This window comes from Patiria miniata, unplaced genomic scaffold (assembly GCF_015706575.1).
Source record: "Patiria miniata isolate m_02_andy unplaced genomic scaffold, ASM1570657v1 HiC_scaffold_18, whole genome shotgun sequence".
NCBI classification, from domain to species: domain Eukaryota; kingdom Metazoa; phylum Echinodermata; class Asteroidea; order Valvatida; family Asterinidae; genus Patiria; species Patiria miniata.
Genome location: NW_024037056.1, coordinates 9614458 through 9623326, shown reverse-complemented (window position 1 = coordinate 9623326; position 8869 = coordinate 9614458).

Genomic DNA, 8869 nt, shown 5'->3' with positions numbered 1-8869 from the left:
AAACGAACTGGACACCCTATATTTTTGCATTATCACTATTTATAAACCTCATGCTTTTTCTTTTCAGCAAAATGTCAACTTTTGGATTCATGCTGTTTGGAGTTTTATTACTTTAATTATAATGCTGAGTGTCAAGAACAACATAATGCATCAACTATTGACCTCGGAAATAAATGGAAAGCGGGTGTCTTCTGTATTATAACAGCTTGGACACTTAAACCTTAAAGGTGTTGCAATGATTAAAAAGATTTGTTTTAGCATAAAATCTTACAGCTGCCAAATGTGGTCACTGAATAGCTTTTTAAAAGGCTCACCGACATTGGCTTCTTTAATCTAAGGCCACATGAGGCAAGTATCACTCATGGTCAAGTTTGAATGTACACACAACAAAATGCTGTACAATGAACATGTATGTGCTACTTAATTTTTTCTGTGCTCAAGATAATAAGAACAGGAAGAAGTGACTATCGCATGATTTTAGATCCGGGTTTGATGTGTCCATTCCGGATCAATAACTGTCCCAACTTGGCAATCGGTTTAAAGTCAAAACAAACACTGCACGGAAAAGCCATTTTTGTGGCTTGTTTGTTGTTTTAGATGTTAAAAACCCCGATGGTTTGGTTGTTGGGAGCCGTGCCCTTCAATAGAGCTGTAAACATTTCAGCCGAGAACAGAAAAAGGGTTGCTCAGCGAAAGCAGGCAACGGTCAAACTTTCGTGCGACGGGTATTGCTAAGGCCAAACGAAAAAATGGTGTGTTTACGGTAACCCGACCGACCTGGAAATTTTTCGGCCAAATTGCCGACCTCAACCTTTTTATTGCCATTATGAAGGTTGATAATAGACTAATTTCAAACATTTCAAGTACTTTTAATTATTTGCCACCAACAAAATCCATTTTCCACACTTGAATCTGACCATGATTTGACACAAACATACCTGTGTTAAATGTGCGAAAATCGCGACGATCTCAAAACTTGAAATCTCAAACTACGAAGTACGATTCTTTTTTGCACAAACGCATCGGGGTGACCCGGTACGCCTGGCTGGCCGACGGACGGCATGGTTCTCCCCACGTACAAACGTGCGTACTGCGTATCGGCCTGATACGTTGGAATTGCGGCCGGTGTGGAAGGTAATTCTGTCCCCCGGTAAAAGTGTCCGGGGGGACAGAATTACCTAGGAAAAAGTGTCCTCCCTGGCCCGTTAATTCTTTTCCCCTCCAGGTAATTCTGTCCCCCAGGTTTTTTTGTCCCCCTCTTTTGAAACCCGGAAGGTTATTGTTTTGATGAATTCACTCTACAAGGTATACATTTTGGACTTTTAGTCTGCCCTTCATGAATATAAAAAATAACTAGAAATGTGTTTGTGTACAAACACAAGCTGTTTCGGATATTTGAAATACTCTGTGCACGTGACGAACAATCAGTGACGTCACTGTAAATGTCATCTATATAACAGCACATTATAATACGTACATGTCAAGTCCAACATTATAGTTCTGTAGATATAGGCCTATAAAAGAATAAAATTCCTCTTTAAGCGACGTCATATGACATTTGATGATGACGTCACTTCAATTTTTATCTATAAACCATCCCTGTGAATGTGCATACAAAGTTTTAATCTAATCGGACTTGTACTTTCGAAGTTAAAGCGATTCGAAGAAATGCTCATTTAATTTCACGGCACGTGACACATGATGACGTCATCGTTATGAACTCACTGGGGACCACCTTAGGCTGCTGCTCTTACTAGTGTCTGACAAGTGTTAAGTCAATCAGACATACATGTATAGAATTAAAAAGTGTATCAGTTTGAAGAAAAATGTGTACAAAACCAATAGGGAAACAGTGCATCTTTATTGTGATGTAACCTAACACCTCATGACGCCACGATGACGACTTTCTTCTAAGACCATCCGTGGGTGGTAGTCTAAGTGGGTTCCAAGTCTAGCATGGATCGCATTTACGAAAGGGCCAAAGTATACTGTTTTAAAACGTGTACAATTAACCCTATGGGGAAAATGCATCTTTAATGTGACGTAACCTGAAACCTGATGACGTCACGAGGACGAATTTCTTCTATGACCATCTATGGGTAGTGGTCTAAGTGTGTACCAAGTATAAAGTCGATCGAATTTACGAAAGTGCCAAAGTGGAGCGTTTTAAAACATGTACTAAACCAGAGGGGAAAATGTGCATCTTTAATGTGAAGTAACGTGACACCTGATGACGTCACGATCACAAGTTTCTTCTAGGACCATCTGTGGGTGATGGTCTAAGTGTGCATTAAGTGTAACGTCGATTGGATGTACGAAAGTGCCAAAATGGAGCGTTTTAAAATGTGTACAAACCCTATGGGCAAAAATTTATATTTAATGTGACGTAATCTAACATCTGATGACGTCACGGTCACGAATTTCGTCTAGGACCATCTATGGGTGGTGGTCAAAGTATGAATTAAGTCTAAAGTCGATCGTATTTACGAAGATGCCAAACTGGAGTGTTTTAAAACGTGTACAAAACATATGGGGAAAAATGCATCTTTAATGTGACGTAACCCGACACCTGATGACGTCACGATCACAAATTTCTTCTAGGACCATCTGTGGGTGGTGGTCTAAATGTGTGCTAAGTCTGAGGTCGATGGCATTTACGAAAATGCCAAAGTGTATGGGTAGAAGAAAAACGTGTACAAAACATATGACAAAACGTGGAAAAATAAGTAAAAAACTAGAGATGTGTTTGTGGACAAACACAAGCTGTTTCGGATATTCGAAATACTCTGTGCATGTGATGAACAATCAGTGACGTCACTAAAAATGTCATCTATAACAGCACATTATACGTACATGTCAAGTTATAACCAAATCGAACATAAAGGTCTGTAAATATAGGCCAATGAAGAACAAAATGCCCCTTTAAGGGACGTCACATGACATTTGATGATGACATCACATGAATGTTCATCTATAACCCATCTTGGCATTGGTACGATCACGAATTTCTTCTAGGACCATCTGTAGGTGGTAGTCTAAGTGTATACCAGGTATAACGTCGATCGCATAATTTACAAAAGTGCCAAAGTAGAGTGTTTTAAAACGTGTACAAACCCTATGGGGAAAAATGCATCTTTAATGTGATGTAACCCAACACATGATGACGTCACGATCACGAATTTCTTCTAGGACCATCTGTGGGTGGTGGTCTAAGTATGTATTAAGTCTGAGGTCGATCGCATTTATGAAGGTGCCAAGGTGGAGTGTTTTAAAACGTGTACAAAGCATATACGGAAAATGTGCATCTTTAATGTGAGATAGCGTAACAACTGATGACGTCACGATCACGAATTTCTTCTTGGACCATCTGTGGATGGTGGTCTAAGTATGTATTAAGTCTGAGGTCGATCGCATTTATGAAGGTGCCAAGGTGGAGTGTTTTAAAACGTGTACAAAGCATATAGGGAAAATGTGCATCTTTAATGTGAAGTAGCGTGACAACTGATGACGTCACGATCACGAATTTCTTTAAGGACCATCTGTGGGTGATGGTCTCAGTGTGACCAAGTGTAACGTCGATCGTATTTACGAAAGTGCCGAAATGGAGCGTTTTAATACATGTACAAACCCTATGGGGGAAAAATGCATCTTTAATGTGACGTAACCTGACACTTGATGACGTCACGATCACGAATTTCGTCTAGAACCATCTGTGGGTGGTGGTCTAAGTATGAATTAAGTTTAAAGTCGATCGGGTTTACGAAGATGCCAAACTGGAGTGTTTTAAAACGTGTACAAAACATATGGGGGAAAATGCATCTTTAATGTGACGTAACCAGACACTTGATGACGTCACAATCACGAATTTCGTCTAGAACCATCTGTGGGTGGTGGTTTAAGTATGAATTAAGTTTAAAGTCGATCGGATATACGAAGATGCCAAACTGGAGTGTTTTAAAACGTGTACAAAACATATGGGGGAAAATGCATCTTTAATGTGACGTAACCAGACACTTGATGACGTCACGATCACGAATTTCGTCTAGAACCATCTGTGGGTGGTGGTCTAAGTACGAATTAAGTTTAAAGTCGATCGGATTTACGAAGATGCCAAACTGGAGTGTTTTAAAACGTGTACAAAACATATGGGGAAAAATGCATCTTTAATGTAACGTAACCTGACACCTGATGACGTCACGATCACAAATTTCTTCTAGGACCATCTGTGGGTGGTGGTCTAAGTATGTACCAAGTCTGAAATCAATCGGATTTAAAAAAGTGGCAAAGTGGACTGCCAGAAGAAACGTGTGTTAAACCTATGGAGAAAAAGTCTGAAAAAGGAGAAGAAAAAAAAAAAAACTAGAAATGTGTTTGTGGACAAACACAAGCTGTTTCGGATATTCGAAATACTCTGAGCACGGGATGAACAATCAGTGACGTCACTATAAATGTCATCTAAACAGCACATTATAATATGTACATGTCGAGTTACAACCAAATCGAACATTTTAGTTCTGTAGATATAGACCTATAAAAGAATAAAATGCCCCTTTAAGGAACTTCACATGACATTTGATGATGATGTCACTTCAATTTCCATCTATAACACATCCATGTGAGTATGCATACCAAGTTTTAACCCAATCAGACTTGTACTTCCGAAGTTCAGTTTGAAGAAAAACGTGTACAAAACCAATAGGGAAATAATGCATCTTTAATGTGATGTAACCTGACACCTCATGACGCCACGATGACGAATTTCTTCTAGGACCATCTATGGGTAGTGGTCTAAGTGTGTATCAAGTATAAAGTCGATCAAGTTTACGAAAGTGCCAAAGTGTATGGTTTGAAGAAAAACGTGTACAAAACCTATGGGGAAAATGTGCATCTTTAATGTGAAGTAACGTGACACCTGATGACGTCACGATCACGAATTTCTTCTTGGACCATCGATGGCTAGTGGTCTAAGTGTGTACCAAGTATAAAGTCGATCAAATTTACGAAAGTGCCAAAGTGGAGCGTTTTAAAACGTGTACAAAACCTATGAGGAAAATGTGCATCTTTAATGTAAAGTAACGTAACACCTGATGACGTCACGATCATGAATTTCTTCAAGGACCATTTGTGGGTGATGGTCTAAGTGTGTACCAAGTGTAACATCCATCAGATTTACGAAAGTGCCGAAATGGAGCATTTTAAAACGTGTACAAACCCTATGGGGAAAAATGCATCTTTAATGTGACGTAACCTGACTCTTGATGACGTCACGATCACGAATTTCATCTAGGACCCATCTGTGGGTGGTTGTCTAAGTATGAATTAAGTTTAAAGTCGATCAGATTTACGAAGATGCCAAACTGGAGTGTTTTAAAACGTGTACAAAACATATGGGGAAAAATGCATCTTTAATGTGACGTAACCTGACACCTGATGACGTCACAATCACAAATTTCTTCTAGGACCATCTGTGGGTGGTGGTCTAAGTATGTACCAAGTCTGAAATCAATCGGATTTAAAAAAGTGGCAAAGTGGACTGCCAGAAGAAACGTGTGTTAAACCTATGGAGAAAAAATCTGAAAAAGGAGAAGAAAAAAAAAAAAACTAGAGATGAGTTTGTGGACAAACACAAGCTGTTTCGGATATTCGAAATACTCTGTGCACGTCATGAACAATCAGTGACGTCACTAAAAATGTCATCTATAACAGCACATTATACGTACATGTCAAGTTATAACCAAATCGAAAATGTAAGTCTGTAAATATAGGCCTATAAAGAACAAAATGCCCCTTTAAGGGACGTCACATGACATTTGATGATGACATCACATGAATTTGTCTATAACCCATCTCGGCATTGGTACGATCGCGAATTTCTTCTAGGACCATCTGTGGGTGATAGTCTAAGTGTGTACCAGGTCTAACGTCGATCGCATAATTTACAAAAGTGCCAAAGTAGAGTGTTTTAAAACGTGTACAAACCCTATGGGGAAAAATGCATCTTTAATGTGATGTAACCCAACACCTGATGACGTCACGATCACGAATTTCTTCTAGGACCATCTGTGGGTGGTGGTCTAAGTATGTATCAAGACTGAGGTCGATCGGATTTACGAAGGTGCCAAAGTGGATTGTTTTAAAACGTGTACAAAACATATGGGGAAAAACGCATCTTTAATGTGACGTAACCCAACACCTGATAACGTCACGATCACAAATTTCTTCTTGGACCATCTGTGGGTGGTGGTCTAAGTATGTATTAAGTCTGAGTTCGATCGCATTTATGAAGGTGCCAAGGTGGTGCGTTTTAAAACGTGTACAAAACATATAGGGAAAATGTGCATCTTTAATGTGAAGTAACGTGACACCTGCTGACGTCACGATCTCGAATTTCTTCAAGAACCATCTGTGGGTGATGGTCTAAGTGTGTACCAAGTGTAACGTCCATCGGATTTACAAAAGTGCCGAAATGGAGCGTTTTAATACATGTACAAACCCTATGGGGAAAAATGCATCTTTAATGTGACGTAACCTGACACCTGATAACGCCACGATCACAAATTTCTTCTTGGACCATCTGTGGGTGGTGGTCTAAGTATGAATTAAGTTTAAAGTCGATCGGATTTACGAAAATGCCAAACTGGAGTGTTTTAAAACGTGTACAAAACATATGGGGAAAAATGCATCTTTAATGTGACGTAACCTGACACCTGATGACGTCACGATCACACATTTCTTCTAGGACCATCTGTGGGTGGTGGTCTAAGTATGTACCAAGTCTGAAATCAATCGGATTTAAAAAAGTGGCAAAGTGGACTGCCAGAAGAAACGTGTGTTAAACCTATGGAGAAAAAGTCTGAAAAAGGAGAAGAAAAAAAACTAGAGATGTGTTTGTGGACAAACACAAGCTGTTTCGGATATTCGAAATACTCTGTGCATGTGATGAACAATCAGTGACGTCACTAAAAATGTCATCTATAACAGCACATTATACGTACATGTCAAGTTATAACCAAATCGAACATAAAGGTCTGTAAATATAGGCCAATGAAGAGCAAAATGCACCTTTAAGGGACGTCACATGACATTTGATGATGACATCACATGAATGTTCATCTATAACCCATCTTGGCATTGGTACGATCACGAATTTCTTCTAGGGCCATCTGTGGGTGGTAGTCTAAGTGTGTACCAGGTCTAACGTCGATCGCATAATTTACAAAAGTGCCAAAGTAGAGTGTTTTAAAACGTGTACAAACCCTATGGGGAAAAATGCATCTTTAATGTGATGTAACCCAACACATGATGACGTCACGATCAAGAATTTCTTCTAGGACCATCTGTGGGTGGTGGTCTATGTATGTATTAAGTCTGAGGGCGATCGCATTTATGAATATGCCAAGGTGGAGTGTTTTAAAACGTGTACAAAGCATATACGGAAAATGTGCATCTTTAATGTGAGATAGCGTGACAACTGATGACGTCACGATCACGAATTTCTTCTTGGACCATCTGTGGATGGTGGTCTAAGTATGTATTAAGTCTGAGGTCGATCGCATTTATGAAGGTGCCAAGGTGGAGTGTTTTAAAACGTGTACAAAGCATATAGGGAAAATGTGCATCTTTAATGTGAAGTAGCGTGACAACTGATGACGTCACGATCACGAATTTCTTCTTGGACCATCTGTGGATGGTGGTCTAAGTATGTATTAAGTCTGAGGTCGATCGCATTTATGAAGGTGCCAAGGTGGAGTGTTTTAAAACGTGTACAAAGCATATAGGGAAAATGTGCATCTTTAATGTGAAGTAGCGTGACAACTGATGACGTCACGATCACGAATTTCTTCAAGGACCATCTGTGGGTGATGGTCTCAGTGTGAACCAAGTGTAACGTCGATCGTATTTACGAAAGTGCCGAAATGGAGCGTTTTAATACATGTACAAACCCTATGGAGAAAAATGCATCTTTAATGTGACGTAACCTGACACTTGATGACGTCACGATCACGAATTTCGTCTAGAACCATCTGTGGGTGGTGGTCTAAGTATGAATTAAGTTTAAAGTCGATCGGATTTACGAAAATGCCAAACTGGAGTGTTTTAAAACGTGTACAAAACATATGGGGGAAAATGCATCTTTAATGTGACGTAACCAGACACTTGATGACGTCACGATCACGAATTTCGTCTAGAACCATCTGTGGGTGGTGGTCTAAGTATGAATTAAGTTTAAAGTCGATCGGATTTACGAAGATGCCAAACTGCAGTGTTTTAAAACGTGTACAAAACATATGGGGGAAAATGCATCTTTAATGTGACGTAACCAGACACTTGATGACGTCACGATCACGAATTTCGTCTAGGACCATCTGTGGGTGGTGGTCTAAGTATGAATTAAGTTTAAAGTCGATCGGATTTACGAAGATGCCAAACTGGAGTGTTTTAAAACGTGTACAAAACATATGGGGGAAAATGCATCTTTAATGTGACGTAACCAGACACTTGATGACGTCACGATCACGAATTTCGTCTAGAACCATCTGTGGGTGGTGTTCTAAGTATGAATTAAGTTTAAAGTCGATCGGATTTACGAAGATGCCAAACTGGAGTGTTTTAAAACGTGTACAAAACATATGGGGAAAAATGCATCTTTAATGTAACGTAACCTGACACCTGATGACGTCACGATCACAAATTTCTTCTAGGACCATCTGTGGGTGGTGGTCTAAGTATGTACCAAGTCTGAAATCAATCGGATTTTAAAAAGTGGCAAAGTGGACTGCCAGAAGAAACGTGTGTTAAACCTATGGAGAAAAAGTCTGAAAAAGGAGAAGAAAAAAAACTAGAGATGAGTTTGTGGACAAACACAAGC